This window comes from Tiliqua scincoides, chromosome 1 (assembly GCF_035046505.1).
Source record: "Tiliqua scincoides isolate rTilSci1 chromosome 1, rTilSci1.hap2, whole genome shotgun sequence".
NCBI lineage: Eukaryota > Metazoa > Chordata > Lepidosauria > Squamata > Scincidae > Tiliqua > Tiliqua scincoides.
In genome coordinates, this window is record NC_089821.1 from 10,009,106 (window position 1) to 10,027,692 (window position 18,587).

At 40.4% G+C, this 18,587-nt stretch overlaps 1 protein-coding gene, 1 long non-coding RNA gene and 2 pseudogenes across 8 annotated transcripts in view; 3 read left to right on the top strand and 1 right to left on the bottom strand.

Annotated features, from left to right (window-relative positions):
- The window catches only part of MEIS2 (Meis homeobox 2), a 300,456-nt gene that overhangs the window by 168,019 nt on the left and 113,850 nt on the right, over positions 1–18,587 (bottom strand). The gene's annotated exons all lie outside the window — the stretch shown is intronic.
- Positions 1–18,587, top strand: part of LOC136638721 (uncharacterized) — a 37,952-nt gene that overhangs the window by 7,969 nt on the left and 11,396 nt on the right. Inside the window, exon 2 of the long non-coding RNA XR_010793642.1 lies at positions 6,413–6,447. This is a non-coding gene — a long non-coding RNA (uncharacterized lncRNA). The remainder of the gene's footprint in view (positions 1–6,412; positions 6,448–18,587) is intronic.
- On the top strand, positions 8,415–8,534 carry LOC136638178 (5S ribosomal RNA; annotated as a pseudogene).
- Positions 18,242–18,360, top strand: LOC136637552 (5S ribosomal RNA; annotated as a pseudogene).

Genomic DNA, 18,587 nt, shown 5'->3' on the forward strand with positions numbered 1-18,587 from the left:
GAACTGCAATTTTGGAATATAAGTATTGTGTAAAATATAGTGGTATTAAGACAAATAAAAGGGTTATTTTATAAAAAAGAAGGTAAATAAAATAAATTATAGATGTCAATTTATTTTGGAGAAAATATTAAACCTGTATTTTGGGTTAATAAATATGTGGTGGATAAGCGAAGTATAATATTATTGTAATTGGAGATATTTGTTTTTAGATGTGATATTAGAAATTACGAATCAGATAAGAGATTGTATTTTAGAGGTTAGTTTAGTGGTAAGAAGAGTCTATAAGTAAAAATTTGAAGCCTTTTTTGAATGGATAGTTATGGAAAATGATGTATAACATGTTATAAGAGATATTGAAAGAGGTAATACCATGGTAATCGGAGACTTCTTTTTTAGATGTCATATTAGAAATTAAGAATCAGATAAGAAAGATTTTATTTTAGAGACTAGTTTAGTGGTAAGAAGAGTGTATAAGTAAAAGTTTGAAGTGGTTTTTTTATGATGGGATAGATAAGGTTAGAGGAAAAATATGGAATGTTAAAGTATTAACCAGTTGGGTTAAAGAATATGATAATTTTTGTATTGATTATTAATTTCGTTTGGATTAATGTTTGTTGTAATCGATGGCCACCACCCTCGTGTGTAACCTATGTAGTCCTAGCCCTAAGTCTATCCAATTTTCCTTACCTGTATCTGTAATAAATAAATAAAGCATTATATTAAAAAAAAAACAGTCAGCTAAACTAGTGTTGCATCAAAATATTGTACCATCTGCTTGACAGAACCCATCCAAGGTTTATCAAATTTTGTAGCTGGAATTTAGAGCTATATATAACACAAGTGGTGTCAATTGACAAAATGATCCAAAGCACCCCTTGTAGAACTATTAAGTATTGGTGTTTCCTGACTCTTCTGTCTCACTGAGTGAATTAGTCCTTTCTGACGGATGTTGAATTGTGATTTTCAAGACCAAATTGGGTATGAAGAGCAATTATGAAATAGATGTTTGCCCTGTTTGCCTAAAGCAGGGATGGAGCAAGGGGCTGTCCTGGGGGAGGACTGCAAACCCCTCACCTGACCTTGGAGCACTCTCCTCTTTTTAAACAGTTTTCTCTAGCTTGGCTCCAATACTGAGCTAGGTGAAAACAAGATTGCTGAAAGCAATCAAGGGTGATGGGTAAGTGTGGCAGGATCTATCTTTTGATATAGATGTAGACACTTATCACCTCTTTATTGGTAAATGGGGAAAGCACCTGTTTAACAAACTTATGGTTGATCTGAATGTCTCATTTGGCCCCTGGTTTTACTTTCAAGGCACATCTTAGAAGTTCAGTAATCAATACCTAGAGCAGATTTTCACTTAGGAACCAACAGTAAGGTTTTATATTTAAAAATACTTAAAACTGGAATTCCCACTGTGGCTGCAAGAATCTCGAAATTGTTGTCAATATTTTAAGAAGCCAATAATTTACTTTAAAGCTTTACTGGTTTAAACATTCTCTAGGGCAATGTTTCCTCAGGCCAAAATACTAAGCACTGGAAAAAAAAACTTTTAGCTGGAAGGGATGGAATAAGAAATCATGTTTACTGAATAGTACATTAAGTTATTTGAAAGACCATTGGTATACCAGAAATAAACAGGTTTATTTTTATTTATTTATTACATTTAGTATCTTGCCCTTTATTAAAAGTACTCAGGGTGGTGTGTGTCGAGGTGATGGTCTTTCCCTGCAAATTTGATCACAACAACCTTGCAAGGCAGGTTAGCCCGACAGAAGTAACTGGTCCAAGGTCACTCTGCGAGCTTTACCACCACATAGAAATTTGACCAGGTGCCCACAATCCAAGTGTGATACTTCGTGACTCCTATCCTCCCCATAAATGTGTTGATTTGTTGTTAATGAAAAGTTAGCACTCACAAGTTAAAATACTATTGTCATCAGAAGTGACTCACTGAAAACAAGGATCTGATCCCAATCAATAATTTCTAAGTCAACTTTTCATTTGCTTTTTAATATAGTTTAACTTATCAATTTAGGTTAAATCCAGACAAGTTTACAGCATAATTCTGTACATGTTTACTTAGAAGTAAGGAACACTGGGCCCAATCCTATCCAATTTTCCAGTGCTGTTGCAGCCATGCCAATGGGGTGTACACTGCATCCTATGGTGGGGAGGCAATCATAGAGGCCTCCTCAAGGTATGGGAATATTTGTTGAACCCCCTTACCTCGGGGCTGCATTGCGACTGCACCAGTGCTGGAAAGTTGAATAGGATTGGGCCCACTGTCTTCAATGGAACATATCAGGTGAGCATGTTTAGGAGAGAGTAAGAAGCACTTACTTCTCACTGATTTCCAATCGTACATGTTTAACTCTGTCTGTAAAATCAATAGAACTTCAAAGTGGTTGAATTGAGCCTACAGATTTTAGCTCATTGCACTTTCTATTTTGCAGAGATTATGGACAAAATGTTTTGCTTGTTGTTTTTTCATAGCCTGAAAACATATCTTTAATGTTTCAATTTAGGGAAAAATCCTCAGCAAATGATGCATGTAAAGCAGAGTTATTTTGACTGAGCAGCTGGAATTTGGGGGCGGGTGGGGGGAAAAAGTGGGAAGTATTCCAGATGTTTCATCCACGTAGCAACACCTTGCATAATATTGTCTTAAAATATCTTGGCCCAGTTTCTCCTAGTCATATCTTTAGCCTGGAGACTTCTGCCTAAAAGTACCCATAATTACAAACTGAACCTTAATGATTTTATGACCTAACTCTCTATCCCCTTTTATAATTTAAGCAAGGTGCATCGTCAAGCTGCTAACATCTGTTAGCAATACATTATATTTAGAGGCTTATATTTATCAGATATATAGTTTCTATGCATAGAAGTATCCCTAATAGCTTCTATTTACTGGCAGTCAAATTAGCTACATGCATAGAAAAATACATAGTCACCCTCTGTAGTACTGTGAATCAGTTTAAGAGTAATAAGAGGAAAGAACATTATAAAAGAATTATCCTGGCCTGGGGAAGTAAAAAAATATCTTGTTTAATTATTTTATTGTCAATTTTACAACCATATGCTTTGAAAATACTGTCTGTCTCAGTTGGATAAATAAAGGTGATACTTTCTCTCTCAGAATGCATACACAACTAAACTCATCTAAGCCTCATATCAGTGAAGTCAATTGGCTAAAACTAACACTAGGGTTTTTCTGTGGCACTAACCAACCATCATGGCTTCAATGCAACTTGACTTTAATAGGCTTTGCAATCTTTAAGATCAGCAGAGAGTCTTCACAGCTACCATCTGTGTGCCAAGTGGATGACAGGTAGGAGTGAAGTGGGGTCCCATAGCTATAAACTTTGCTTCCCCTAGAATCCCATAAATCTCTGAAGCTGAGCATTTTCTGCATGTGCTACAAGATAATTCTGTTTGGTTTGGGCCCTCTGTGGCACAGATTTAGCAAGTGGGGAGATCTTTAATTCTTGATCCCAAGGATCAAAGTACTTACAAGAATAGCCTGACTATAGCACAGGTGCTGTCAATGGAGGAGAATGTCAGTGGAAACCCTGACTCCTTGCAGAGTGGAAATTCTATTCTCATGCAAACATTAGCTGGGATCAAATCCAAAATCTACTTACAGGAAAAAGTCTATCAAAAGGCAGGAAAAGGCAATGTCTAGTTATAGCACATGAAGGCAGAATAAAGCACAAGAACATAAGAAGAGCCCCACTGGAGGTAGTCAAATGCCCATCTAGTCCAACTTCCTGTATCTCACAGTGGCCCACCAGATGACTCAGGGAGCACACAAGACAACAAGAGACCCGCATCCTGTTGTCACTCCCTTGCACCTGGCATTCTGAGGTAAAATTCTAAAATCAGGAGGTTGCACATACCCATCACGGTTTATAACCCCTAGAACTCTGTCCAATCCGCTTTTAAAGACATCTGGGCCAGACACCATCACCACATCCCGTGGCAAGGAGTTCCACAGACTAATTACACGCTGGTATTTTATTTTTACCCAGCGTGTAATTAGTCGAACTCCTTGCAAAGAACTGGCAAGACTCCTTGAACTATGGGAAGACCAAGGGCCAAACTACATATCGATCTTTCATGTTCGTGTATTAATCATTTCCTGCAGGGCTGGTCTGCCCACTCAGATCTCTCTTACTGTCTCGTTAAACAAATCCAGAAGAGCAGTTCCCAATTTATTTAAAGGAACCATGTGATGAAGGAATGAGGTGAGTGGATAGGAAAGTGGATCAGTGTAGCTACATCCACAGCGAGCTGAACGGAGCTGAACGGAGGCAGCAGCAGACTCAGGGGGAACAGCAGATAACATCCATAGGCTCCCCACTACAATCTGGATTGAGACTATGCGAGCACTAAGTGTTGTTAAAGATTCAACCCTCACACCATGCTACCAGTTTGACTCCGAGTACCTCACAACTGGTATTTCCATTTTTAAAAATTGTAGGACTAGATGGTATGATTAACATCATGTCTATTTTGGCTACAAATTGATTCTCTGTTTTATAGTATGTTGACAGTACACAAAAATTTAAAAAGATGAAATGGAACCATTGTTTTTTTCTGAAAAAAATAACTTTATTCACACAAATCTACTTATTTTTTATAAAAGAAAGCAGTAAATATGCTAGTGACGTTTTAAGTGCTATGAAAGGTTAAGCGAGATAGTTAGCTAGCTAAAGACTTCCACTCATACTAATATACTCTCAAATTGATTTTTAAATATTTCTAAAGTTTTACTGCTAAAAGAAAAGTTGGCCACTTAATAGGAAGTTATAAAAACTATTTCGGTTTATGTAGTGTAGACATTAAAGATACTGATTAAAAATAGGTACAGAGATATTTTTAAGAAAAGCACCACATAAGTGTGAGATGACATATATTGCAAGAATGAATATAGGAAGTGCATAATGTTCTGCCTTGTGTGTAATAAGGAATATCAAAATGTATGTGGCCAGAATATAGGGCCTGAACTGGACATGTAATGGAACACAAGCTCCTCCATATTTTTCCTGCAGTTTTCCCAAGGCAACTGCTTTTTCAATCAGCCAGTCTGAGAAAACCACAAGAGTTATTTTGAACGATGTTCTGTTCAAGCATTCCACAAACTCGATCATAACAGTGGCATGCATAGTAAATACATTGTGAATTGAAGGGTCATGGCTAATTTGCAAGTTTAGTTGCCCATATTTTATACAATTTGCATATTATTTTCAAATTCATGTTTGATGCCAAACCATAATTTATGAACATGTTGCACATATTGTACAATCATTACTTTCAAACGTGAAAAACCTGAGTCAGCCTCTGAGAAATCATGATATATAAACTTAAGGTCTAATCATACGAGCTGCTGTGTCAGCAGATACATTCGTAGGATCCTGATATCGAAACAAGGCCACAGCCTGCCAACAAACACAAGAATGCAAGGGAGGGCATCAGGATGAGGTCTCTTGTTATCTGGTGTGCTCCCTGGGGCATTTGGGCTGCTGTGAGACACAGGAAGCTGGACTAGATGGGCCTGTGGCCTGATCCAGTGGGGCTGTTCTTATGTTCTTATGTAATGTTGCCACGGAAGAGAGACACTGTTGCACTGGGGTAATCCAGCGCTCCTTGCTCGGGCAAAATGGTGCCACACAAAATTACTGGCAAGGATGGGTATGAGGCAGACGCAATGAATGGTCCTACAACAAGCATGCTAGTGGCCAAATACTAGTGGGAGAGCTGGTGAGACTCTGTGCTGAATTTTCCCAATATGAATTGCTTGGGATTGAACTGGGGCAGCGCGACCCAAAACATGATCCTATGCAGGCTCAGGTCCACCACCACTGAGTTTAAAAAAACAACAACAACTCTCTGAAACCATTACCACAATCTTTGCATGCTGTGGTTAAACCAGAAATCTAGCACCTCTCGGTGTCAAGGCATAAGAACATTCCCACTGGATCAGGGCATAGGCCCATCTAGTCCAGCTTCCTGTATCTCACAGCGGCCCACCAAAGGCACACTGCAACCAAGGCAGTTTGCAAGGATTCCTGTAATCACACCTTCATCATACTCAGTGAAGCTCTCAGACTGGTACAAAGTAGATCACTCTTGAATTGAAGGAGAGATGAGAGGCAGTGGTGTTTGGAGGGTTGCAGTGATAGCGGGAGATTCAGGGTGACAGGCATCTCAAGTCTCCTGCCCCTTCAGACGCCTCGCAATCTGCTACTGCAGAGGTGCAAAGCGCCATCCAGGTACCACTGCACAACTTTCTTCTTTAGTATGATAAGCTGCATTTTGTGCCACAGCAGAATCAAAGGAATGGAATACCAGAAATTAAAAGTATTGTCCTTTTTAAAAACTCTCTCTCTCTCTCTCGTTTATACAGTGTTTCTCAAACTGTGGGTCAGGAGCCAATTTCAGGTGGGTTCCCATTCATTTCAATATTTTATTTTTTAATATATTAGGCTTGATGCTACCCTGGTATGTGACTGCATTTGGGGAAATGTGACAGACCTGTACTTTTAACAAGCCACTATGTATATTCTTTCAACAATCATAGTAAATGGGACTTACTCCTAGGTAAGTGTGGGTAGGATTGCAGCCTAGGATTGTTAAAAATTATTCTGCTTGATGATGTCACTTACAGTCATGACATCACTTCCGGCAGGTCCTGACAGATTCTGATTCTAAAAAGTGGGTCCTGGTGCTAAATGTGTGAGAACCACAGGTTTATAAATATGGGCAGAAATAATATAGGCTGCAATTCTAACCACACTTTCTTGAGTGTAAGCCCCATTGACCAAAATAGAATTTACTTTTCAGTAGACTTGATTAGGATTGTGCCCTTATTTATATAAGTGGGCTAGATGAATAATTCATCTGATGCAGTAGGGCTGTTTTGTTCACCAGCTAGTATTTGCCAGCAGCCCTTATACTTCAGACAGGTTGGGGTGTGCTTATTTCTTTCTAGTATGTGAATGCTATTAAAAGCAGACTTGATAATTGCCATTTGACCAGTATAAGTAGCTGTGTACAAGAAGCACTTATGGGAAAAGTAAAGCACAATGTAGTGAATTAGAAATCTTTTACAGTACTTCTGTGACCATAATCTTAAGCAGAGGATAGTAATAGAACAGTAGTGTGAACCAAGGTGCTTCCCCACCATCCCACACCAGCCTTCAAAGTCAATTTAAGCAGTTTTAGAGACTCCACATTTGATATGCAATGCACAAATAGAATAAAGACAGGCATCTGTAATGACATTCCTCTGAGTAAATTGTAATAAAGCAACGTAATGTGAAATTACACAGATTTGTATCAGCTTAGAATCTGGCCCACAGAATTCTATGTGCATGCATAATGTGCACATTCTATGTGCAAATGCAAAGGGCATTGTGAGCCTTTGTTAGAAACCAATCATCTGTGCTTATTGCTGCATGTTAAAAAGCCCCATTGCGTATTTGCTTACATTTTATTTTAAATCTCTTTCATAGATACCCATCAGTGGATCTTTAGTACAAAGATGTGAAAATGATAGATGAGATCTGATTCATCTGTACATGTTTATTAACACTAGGATTTTACCTTAGGCTGTTGGCTGAAAAGCTGGTTTGGTAATTCTTATTCAAAGCAGATTGATATGCTGCTATAGAGAGCTCTATTCGTTGATGCAGTCTTGTAGCATCTACACAATTAACTTTCCTTCATTGCACATCAGTGGCATGTTAAGTTTTTCCTAACAACCTCTATGGATGCATATAATCTCATCACAATATATGAAGCATGTCCAATAAAAGGAACATTGATGGGTACTTTAGCTCAGTATTGCACCAAGATTTTTTATGGCCTGGACCAACGAAAAATGGAATTTGATTATTAAAACAACCCTATCCCTCAAGCTTCCACCCGCACTAAATCCAAGAAAGTTATATCCACAGCACCTGCTTCTGTTGTCTCGTATAGTATTTACAAAGAGCAAATGTCTCGCTTTGCCATGAACAGGAAATTTCTAGTTTTCCACAATTTTAACTGAAACTCACAAGTCTTTAAACTGTCTCTTGGCATTGCCATAGCTCCAAGAATTGGTGTATCTGAGTACTGTAGAAATGTTAGCTGAACTGCAGCTGACAGAGAATTATTAATCCACAACTCACCATTCAGGATTAGATGAATCTGGAGAATTCAATGAAATTCTCAGTACTTCCCTGCCTTGATCTCAATCCCAAAGTGCTTTATTCATCTTTTTTTTCCTACATAGTAAAGCCACAAATAAAGACGTTAGAAGCACTGACTCCATTATTTCTATTACCCATTAGCATCAGATTTCTCACCATTTATCTACAGAAGAGGGCATTTCTGAAACCCTCTTTTTTGCTAGGTCAGTTTAGGCTAGCAGCAACTGTTACCCTGCACATGCCTGATCTCATCTGATCTCAGAAGCTAAGCAGGGTCAGGCCTGGTTAGTACTTGGATGGGAGACTGCCTGGGAATACCGGGTGCTGTAGGCTTATACCATAGTCTTTCAAGACTGAAGGTTGCCAACCACAGATTAGGCTGCAATCCTATGAACAGTCACCTGAGGACCCAATCCTATCCAATTTTCCAGTGCTGGTGCAGCTGTGCCAATGGGGCATGCACTGCATCCTGTGGTGGGGAGGCAATCACAGAGGCCTCCTCAAGGTATGGGAACATTTGTCCCCTTACCGTGGGGGCTGCATTGTGGTTGCACTGGTGCTGTAAATTCAGATAGGACTGGGCCCTGGGTCTCCAAATTCTGGCTTGCAGGTTGGATCTGGCACACCAGAATAATGAGTCCAGGCATTGCGTGGCAATGGCAAAGATTTACTGTTCCATCTCACAACCAGTGGTTTTCTCACCCAATGTCTGCAAAGCTTCACACCAGACAGCCACTGCACCCCCCCCCCCCCAGAAATTGGGGTGAAGAGCCTTCTGTGGTGACAGGCAGGGGAAGCGACTGCCCAATATGAAGCTCTGCAGACATTGGGTGTTAAAACTGCTTGCTGCGTGGTGGAACGGTAAGGCTTCACCACCTGGACTCATTATGGGTGTCCAAACCTTTTGGAACACAAGATGCCTTGTGTTCAGGCATCTGACACAGTATTGGTTGGCAACCTTCAGTCTCGAAAGACTATGGTATAAGCCTACAGCACCTGGTATTCCCAAGCGGTCTCCCATCCAAGTACTAACCAGGCCTGACCCTGCTTAGCTTCTGAGATCAGACGAGATCAGGCATGTAATTTACACTTATAATGTGAATAAATTCATGTAAATGAATATATTAGAGATGGAACTAATATGAATGAATGAAGGTCTTTCGACAGCTCAAGGCCTATAAAAGACCTTGCGCAAAGCAAGAATGGCCTTTCCTTTGTTGCCGCTGCTGCCTCACATATGTGAAACAGCAAGCAGCAGAGGGAGGCCTGGCCCACGGCTTGTGCAAGCTGTCAAACAGTCAGCCCTCGCACTGAGAGTAGTCACGTCGTCCCACAGCTCATGTTGGCCATCACACTGAGAGCAGTTGCGTCAGGCCAGCGCGGGCTCCAGCAAGTCTCCGGAGGGCCAGAGCTCATTGGAGACTGGAGGTTCCCTGCGAGCTGGATTGGGAGTCCTCGAGGGCTGCAAGCGGCCCCAGGGCCGGGGTTTGGGCACCCCTGCCATATTGTGAAATACTTTATTAGATGCTATAGCTAATGTAATACATTACAAAACATCCAAAAACATATTATTTACAGTTATGATAAGTTAATTAAAGAGCAGCATAACACTGAATAGTTTATATTCTAGGCCAGCATTCACCAAGCCACAGCTTGTGGGCTGGATCCAGCACAATACTGTATCCCTCCCCACTGTGAGCAGTTCTTACCATTCGACCGTGCTGCTCACAATCAGCCCACCCAGTCTCTTCAGAGCAACCCTCTGTGCAGTCACACCTGCCTGGTAATGGAAAAATCCATCACCGGTTACAAGCCATGATGTGTATGTGCAACCTCCTGATTTTAGAAATGGGCTATGTCAGAATGCCAGTGCAAGGGAGGGCACCAGGATGAGGTTTCTTGTTATCTGGTGTGCTCCCTGGGGCATTTGGTGGGCTGCTGTGAGATACAGGAAGCTGGACTAGATGGGCCTATGGCCTGATTCAGTGGGGCTGTTCTTATGTAGGACAGGCCCCATCTGGCCTGGATGCCTTTAAAAGGGGATTGGACAAGTTTCTGGAGGAAAAATCCATTACGGGTTACAAGCCATGATGTGTATGTGCAACCTCCTGATTTTAGAAATGGGCTATGTCAGATGCATGGGAGGGCACCAGAATGCAGGTCTCTTGTTATCTGGTGTGCTCCCTGGGGCATTTGGTGGGCCGCTGTGAGATACAGGAAGCTGGACTAGATGGGCCTATGGCCTGATCCAGCGGGGCTGTTCTTATGCTCTTAATGTGGGTTCAAAGCCTGCTGGGGCAGGCGCTTCAGATGAGAGTGTCCAGAGCGTTGTGCTGGAGATGGGGGAGAATGACTGTGAGCAGCATGGCGACTGCTGTTCTAGGCCATATTTTGTTCCTGAGCAATAACTACTTTGACATGACAGGATAGAGGTGAGAGTAAAATCTAAGGAAATAAAATAGGGAGAACGCTGAACCAGTTGAACCAGTTATGAATTCAACCATAGCCCTTTTTTCTAGTAGATCACATTGCCCATGCACTCTTAGGATGAGTCTTCTAACATATATGCCAATGTTTGATAAAGGTCAAGGTGTATGATGCAGGTTGATGATTTTTGCCTAACCAGCAGAATGCAAAGAGAATATATTAAGAATATAAGAAGAACCCCGCCAGATCAGGCCAAAGGCCCATCTAGTTCAGCTTCCTGTATCTAACATTGGCCCACCAACTGCTTCAGGGAACACACTAGACAACAGACACAACCTGCATCCTGGTGCCCTCCCCTGCATCTGGCAGTCAGAGGCAGCCTACCTCTACTGATGTCATATCTTTTGTTTGTACATTCATATGTGCTATTAGTAATCATCTAATGTTCCCCTGGATACTTACAATGACCTGCCTTTCTACTCTGCTACACTAGTAAACTTCCACTTTTGATCCATTTCAATAACTACTTTTAATATATCTTGATGCCATGACTGCAGGCAGTACATTTAGGGAACTATATTCTTTATAACTAGAATTTGACACCACTAGAATGGTGTAAATTTTATAAAAATAACATTATTTTCATTTGGGGCCAGGGTAAACATTCCTCTAGTGGTAGCCGATCCTCACTGATTTGTATACAACCCCAATATTATTGATGATGAAGCGCTCAGGTCAGTACTGATAACTCTTGGGCAAGTTGCACTGAAATTAACAAGAATGCAAGAATCAGAGGGCTGGAAAGAACTTCATGAATTGTCAAGGTCCAGAGGCAGCAATCTTCTTTCTTGCCTAGTGCTACTGTTCAGAAGATCATGCACCCTCCATTTTGATGCAAAATATTGGTGGACAAATAGCCTCAAGATGTCCTCTGGTCAGTCTTCTCACCTTAGGAATGGAATCAGTCTAAACTAATCCAACTAAATGGTTGCATGCATTGCCTTTTAAAGCCCCCTTGTCGATGTGTCCCAGAACATTTCCCCCCAAATCCATCCTACGTATTTTTAGTTCAGTTTGAGCATATTTCTTATGCTGCTTAGGGCTCCATGATGCCTGTCAAAGTAACACTTCATGTATCTGAAGGTTGTTATCAAGACTTCCCTCAGACTTTTCTGATGGAAACAAACCCAACTCCTGCTGCTTTTTCTGACCTATTGGTATCTTGTTTTTTGAGCTCACAAGGTGCGGTATATGGAAATGTCAATGCATTGTACGTATGCAGAGGAATAAGCATTGGATCAGAATTCAACCCCCCCCCAGTCTGTAAGAGGCCAAATGTCCCCCCCCCCAGGCCAAATAACTCTGACTTCACTTTAATTGAGTGAGATGTGTAATTTTGAAGCATGTCCAGTTTCAAGGAGAGAGATAGCTTATGATTAAAGATAGTCGGAAGTGCCAGGTCCTGGCCAGAATCTAGTGACAAGACGACCATGAGGGCTAAAACAGATGTGACAGAGGCCATGGGCAAAACATTTGCTCACACAGGCATTCCAATTTGTGGTCCTCAAAATAGTTTATGATGATTTTTTTTTAAATCTAGTATATACAAGTAACATATAATAATAGCAATGAAGGACTAGAATGATAACTAAAATGAAAACAAAAGCTACATTTTGAAAAACAGATACCCTTCCTTTGAGTAGTTTCTAGTATCTATGTTCCTGGTGTTTTGAATCTTGTGCTTCTGTGAAAGTACTGAAAATCCAGTCTTCAGTTTTCAGTCAAATAAAGAAGGTAAGAAGGAAGGAACAGGTGGGAATGCAAAGATATGTGTGTCTGCAAGAGAGAGAGGGAGAACTGTAGAATCAGAGTAACAACAATTGCTGTTTGGGGCAATATTGCTGTAATAAAAGCACTCCGGAAAGGCATTCTATATGCCATTAAATTGTTTATGCATTTTATGTGTGTCTTGTCTTGCATAAATGAAGCTACCATATGAGCTGGCCAATTCACTGGTAGACGTAGCACACTAGGAGTGTAGCAGCCTCAGCCAACAATTTAATTACTGGCATGCTACCGTTGCCCACAAATGAGCCAACTAACAAGTTGTTTATACATGAATAGGTGCATGTGGAATGCTTTACTTCTATGTTGGTCCTCGGAGAAATGTGTGTAGGATCATATCATATCTTGTCATTGTAGTGATTCGTTCTAAAGTTTAAGACCTTGAATTGTGATTTGGACCTGAGGTTGGTATTGCACAAGTAGTAGATACTTCCACTTACACAAGGAGTTTATTTTTTTTTATTTTTTTTGCCAATCCCACATTCCTGTTGCAGCGCCTCACTGCATGCTATCCTGGTAAGATGGTCCTACAACTCTCAAAAGTTTAGGGGAGGTACAGAGGGAAGAGCGGGCAAAGAAAGCCTTTATCCATCAATAGAACTGAAGAATAGGATCCAAATTTTTTATCATTAAACTGCATCCAAGTTATTTATGTTCATTTTTCCCAGTTTCAGAGTTTGTTTCAAGCTCTTGCATTCCAAAGTACTTGTTTCCCCAAATCTGGTACCCTCTATGTGCTCTATGTGCTCTTTCATCCAGTAACAGCCACTGATTTCAGTGGGGCTTGTACCCCAGAGCTTCCACTAAACTGCACACAATATGAAATGTTCCATCCAGTTCAAAGATTAGAACTGTATCATGTCTGAAGTGGGTGCTAAAGGCCGCACTGCACATTAAACATTCGCAGAGTGTAAATTCATGCATCTCCCATCATGTTTGACACAGCTGCCTGCATTTATACCAGGATATGTACCCATGATGCAACTGTTACCCTGCACATGCCTGATCTTGTCTGATCTTGGAAGCTAAGCAGGGTCAGGCCTGGTTAATACTTGGATGGGAGACCACTTGGGAATACCAGGTGCTGTAGGCTTATACTATAGTCTTTCGAGACTGAAGGTTGCCAACCATGTACCCATGGCAAGGTGCAAAGATTGGTTTGTGGCTCCCTAGCATGTGTATACATGATGAGGAAAAGCCTCAAATATGACAGTGCATGCAATTGGTGTACCCTTTTAATAAAAAAAAAAATGTAAAGTTAAGAACATAAGAACAGCCCTGCTGGATCAGGCCATAGGCCCATCTAGTCCAGCTTGTTGTATCTCACAGCAACCCACCAAATGCCCCAGGGAGCACACTAGATAACAAGAAACCTCATTCTGGTGCCCTCCCTTACATCTGGCATTCTGACATGGCCCATTTCTAAAATCAGAAGGTTACACATACACATCATGGCTTGTAACCCGTAATGAATTTTTCCTCCAGAAACTGGTCCAAACCTCTTTTAAAGGCATCTAGGCCAGATGGCATCACCACATCCTGTGGCAAGGAGTTCTACAGACCAACCACACAATTGCATCTATTCCTAAACTGCTACTACATTCATCCAGTTTTAACTGCCAGGAGCAGCAATTTTACTGATTTTCCAAATGAACACGATACATATTTAATGTAGAAGTAAACAAAACAAAAACAAAAACAACCCCCAAGTAATTACCTAAATTTTGAGTTGATAGCAATCAATTTCCAAGAATTATTCAACCTTACAGAACAACAGCAGTACAAAAGAGGATAAAAAAATCAAGGGCATCTTAAAATGCTTTAGACAAACTCATGTGACTTCATTTTAATGACGAAATCATTTACACTGGGATGGGGGAGGTAGAACTCGCTAAACGGTATATACACACGTATACAAATTGGTGGTAGTGGTGCTAGTTTGAGGCAGACTAAAGTGCCATGTAGTAGACAGCATCAGGCTCTGAACCTTCCCAGCACCACAAGAAAATGCATATATCACAAGGCTACTGAGATAAAGTAACGTTCAGCCCTAGAGGGCATAGATTTCGTCTTTATGTAAATGAGTGCCTGTCATTGCATGCATGATTCACTGCTCAGAGTGTACTCTTCTGTGACGAATGAGTCCCGCTTAATTTGGCAGTGATTATGCAGGTTGCTGGCCCTCTAAACCCCTTTGAACTTGTAATTGCTGCTGGTTTAAATAATGAACATTAAGGGGTGGTGGATTCATAAAACTGTGGATAATTACAATTTTTTCTTTTTTTTCCTCTTTGTTTTTTGTTTTTTTTTATAAAAGGCTTCTGAGGCCACTGATAACTGTATCATGCTAGGCTGTTACCAAAATAAAGCTGCAGTCTTCTTCATAGTACAGAGGAAAAGGAAGGAAGAGACAGAGAGAGAGAATGACTAGGAAGAAAAGGAGGAGCAATGGCACTCATGAATATTCATAGTCCGTCACATCTGTAGCAGACTTGCTTTCTACCTTTGTGTGCGTGGGTGTAGTTCAACATGGACTATGAGTACTAACAAAAGAAGGTGATTGTGCAGTTTCATTAGGTTCCAGGTTTCATCTTTGCAAATCTTAGGGGTGAACTTTTTAAAATTCCCTCCCTCATCTCCTGAATCTTCAAACACCAAAATGTGCTTAGCCAAATAATGAACCCTTTCTTTTATTTTTGCGTTATTTTAGTTTTTGTCAGCATGGGGGCTTATCTATATTGAGTGGATTAAAAAAGAAATCTGTTTCCAACAGACCAGGGTATTTAACAAGCAGAAAATTCACCCCCCTCCCCATTTCATTGAATTCAACAATTCATCTGATATAATTTGATTCAGCAAAAACATAAAAAAAGAATTTTCATATATTGAGGGTTGATAGAATATTGCTGCATGATGGTCAGAAACCCAAGTCTTCGTGCTACTGCTTAGAAACACGAAAGAATGACTGATAAATTTAGCAATCTCTCGTTCTGTTTTCAAACACAACAGAGATTTATAGCTTTGCTGCTCCCATGGCAAATGAAACAGCACACAGAAAGGGCATCTGGTTTTGATTTTGCAGTGTTTTACCCTCTTCTTGTTCTTTCTTGTTCCTAAGCAGACAGTAGTTGCTTCTCTCAATGATTATCGACCTGTGGCTCTAACTTCGGTAATTATGAAGTGTTTTGAGAGGCTGGTGTTGAAACATATTAAGTCTGGTCTTCCACCCGCCTTGGACCCTTGTCAATTTGCATACAGGAGTAATAGGTCGACTGATGATGCCATCTCTATTGTTTTACCTACAGTCCTGTGTCATATGGAACAACGGGGTACATATGTACGGCTGTTATTTGTGGATTATAGTTCTGCTTTTAACACCATTCTACCTAGCAGGCTGTTTTTTAAAATGACTAGTTTGGGCATACAGCAAGACATTTGTCTGTGGATAAAGGACTTTTTGACAAATAGGCCACAGTCAGTTAGGATGGGCTCTTATCATTCTTCCACTCTGATATTAAATACAGGAGCTCCCCAAGGCTGTGTGCTGAGCCCCTTCCTCTATTCCCTATATACACATGATTGTACCCCATCACATAACACCAATGAAATTATAAAATTTGCAGACAATACTACAGTGGTGGGGCTTGTTAGCGAGAATGATGAGTCTGCTTATAGGAAGGAGGTACAGGAGTTGTTATTGCAGTGCAAAGAAAATAATCTCTCACTTAACATCAAAAAAATTAAAGAACTTATAATTGACTTCCGGAAAAAGAGGGATGTACACACACCATTATACATAAATGGTGAGGAGGTGGAGAGGGTTGCTAGTTTCAAATTCCTAGGTATTTACATCACAGAGGACCTCTCATGGACTATTAACACCAGCATGTTGATAAAAAAAGGCACAAAGCGGTTATATTTTCTGAGGAAGCTTGGGAGGTTAAATTTGTCACAGCAGCTGCTTGTGTCTTACTATCGTTGCACCATTGAGAGTGTCCTAACCTATGATATCTTGGTGTGGTACGGAAGAGAATTATTAAGATTGCGCAGCACATCATCAACCTTCATCTACCAGCTTTGGAGGACATCTATACATCTCGCTGTCTGCAGAAGTCACATAGTATTCTGAGAGACCCCTTCCATCCTGCTCATAAATTCTTTGAACTGTTGCCTTCAGGTAGATGATGCAGAACTATTAGAGCAGCACCACACGACTCCTGAACAGTTTTTATCCCACAGCCATAATTACTTTGAATAAGGCGATATAGTTGTTACCATTATCCTGGGCATTAAGGTCTGTTATACTGTTTTTATATTATGATGCATGTTGTATAGAATGTGTGGGTGAGTGTGTAGAGTGTGATTGTTGGAATTGTAGTATATATTTATGCTTGTATCCCTAAGGTGCATAAATTTCGTTGTGCTATAGCACAATGACAATAAAGTTACTACTACTACTTCAGCCCAATCCTATGCCTGTCTACTCAGAAGTAAGTCCCATTATAGTCAATGGGACTTACGCCCAGGAAAGCGTGAATAGGATTGTAGCCTTTGTCTATTTCTAGGATTCTTAAAAATAAATAAAAAACTTTACATTTTCTTTATCCCAGAACAGTGTTTATTAATAAGCAAGAATACAGTTTTGATAATCGCAACCATAGTAGAGAATGATTAACAGCTATAACAACAACTCCTCAATAATGCCTTAGAGAAGCAGGACTACGATAGTGACAATGTCGATATGAATTATCAAAGTTCAAAGTTGCACCTGAGTTGGCTACATCTAATCAATGCAACTATTTTCAACTGAAATCAAAGTTTTGAGAAGTTATTTTGTTTAAATACACTTCCAAATAAACATACTTAGAAAATTTAATTATGCCCAAATATTCAGAAGAATGGGAGCTGGAAAACTGAAATGATTTTGTTGATTATAATACGCGTCTCATCAAATGAACAACAGTTTTCCCCATATCTGAAAAATCTAAGCAAGCTTCAGGGTTGGAAAAAGCTGGACAGTAAAGACAAAGACAAGGATTTATGCTCAGACTTGACTTTGTAAAAGTTGCAGAATATTGTAGATAAGACTGCCGAGTCCAAGAAACATACCCTGATCAAACATAAGCTTTTTTCATCAGTTCTCTTCGCTGATCTTCAATTTGTTGGCTAGCAACTAATTTTTAACCAAGGGCGCAGGTTGAATAGGTTAGAGTAGAAGGGCCAGCAATATTGCCTCTACCCACTTCCATGGAAACATAGGCTTTTCTTATCCTAAGAAACGTTCCCATCTCCTCATTGCGCACCTTGATCACTTTCCTTAAATAAGACACAGGCAAAGGGCTCTTTAACCCCTTCCTACAAAGCATAATCAACAGCAAAAGCATCAGCAAAACCAGATCATGAGTCTTGGTTACTTTCCCATTTGCTTTGTTGTCCTGTGTACTTTGCACACAGCCAAAGGGCATAAAGCCTCTATGGTTTTAAACTGGGGAGGAGAAAAGTTAAAAGCCCTTTGTTGGTGTCATGGTTTGTAGAATCATGCATAATGGGGAGGTCCTAAGATTTCTTAGAAGAAGAAGAAATCCTTAGAAGATTTCTTAGGATAAGAAGCAGTGGGACTCTAATGGGATTTCCAGATGTATCACTGCTTTATATTATATATTCCACCTTCTTAGGCTGCAATCCTATACACATTTACCTGGAAGGAGGCCCCACTGACTATAGTGCAAGTAATAAACTAGTTGTATTATTTTATTAGAATACAAGGATTTAACAGAAGAGTTACCCTACACATGCCTGATCTCATCTGATCTTGGAAGCTAAGCAGGGTCAGGCCTGGTTAGTACTTGGATGGGAGACCGCCTGGGAATACCGGGTGCTGTAGGCTTATACCATAGTCTTTTGAGACTGAAGGTTGCCAACCACAAGGACAGATTCTGGGAAAACGGAATGTATCACCGGTATGCATTGAACAGTGTCACGTGGTGGTTAGGGTGTTGGCCTAGGAACAGGGAGACCGGAGGTCAAATCCCTTTCCCTCAGCAGGAAAGCTCAGTAGGTGACATTCAGTCAGTCACAAAATCTAATCTACTTTATAGGGTTGTTATAAAAAGG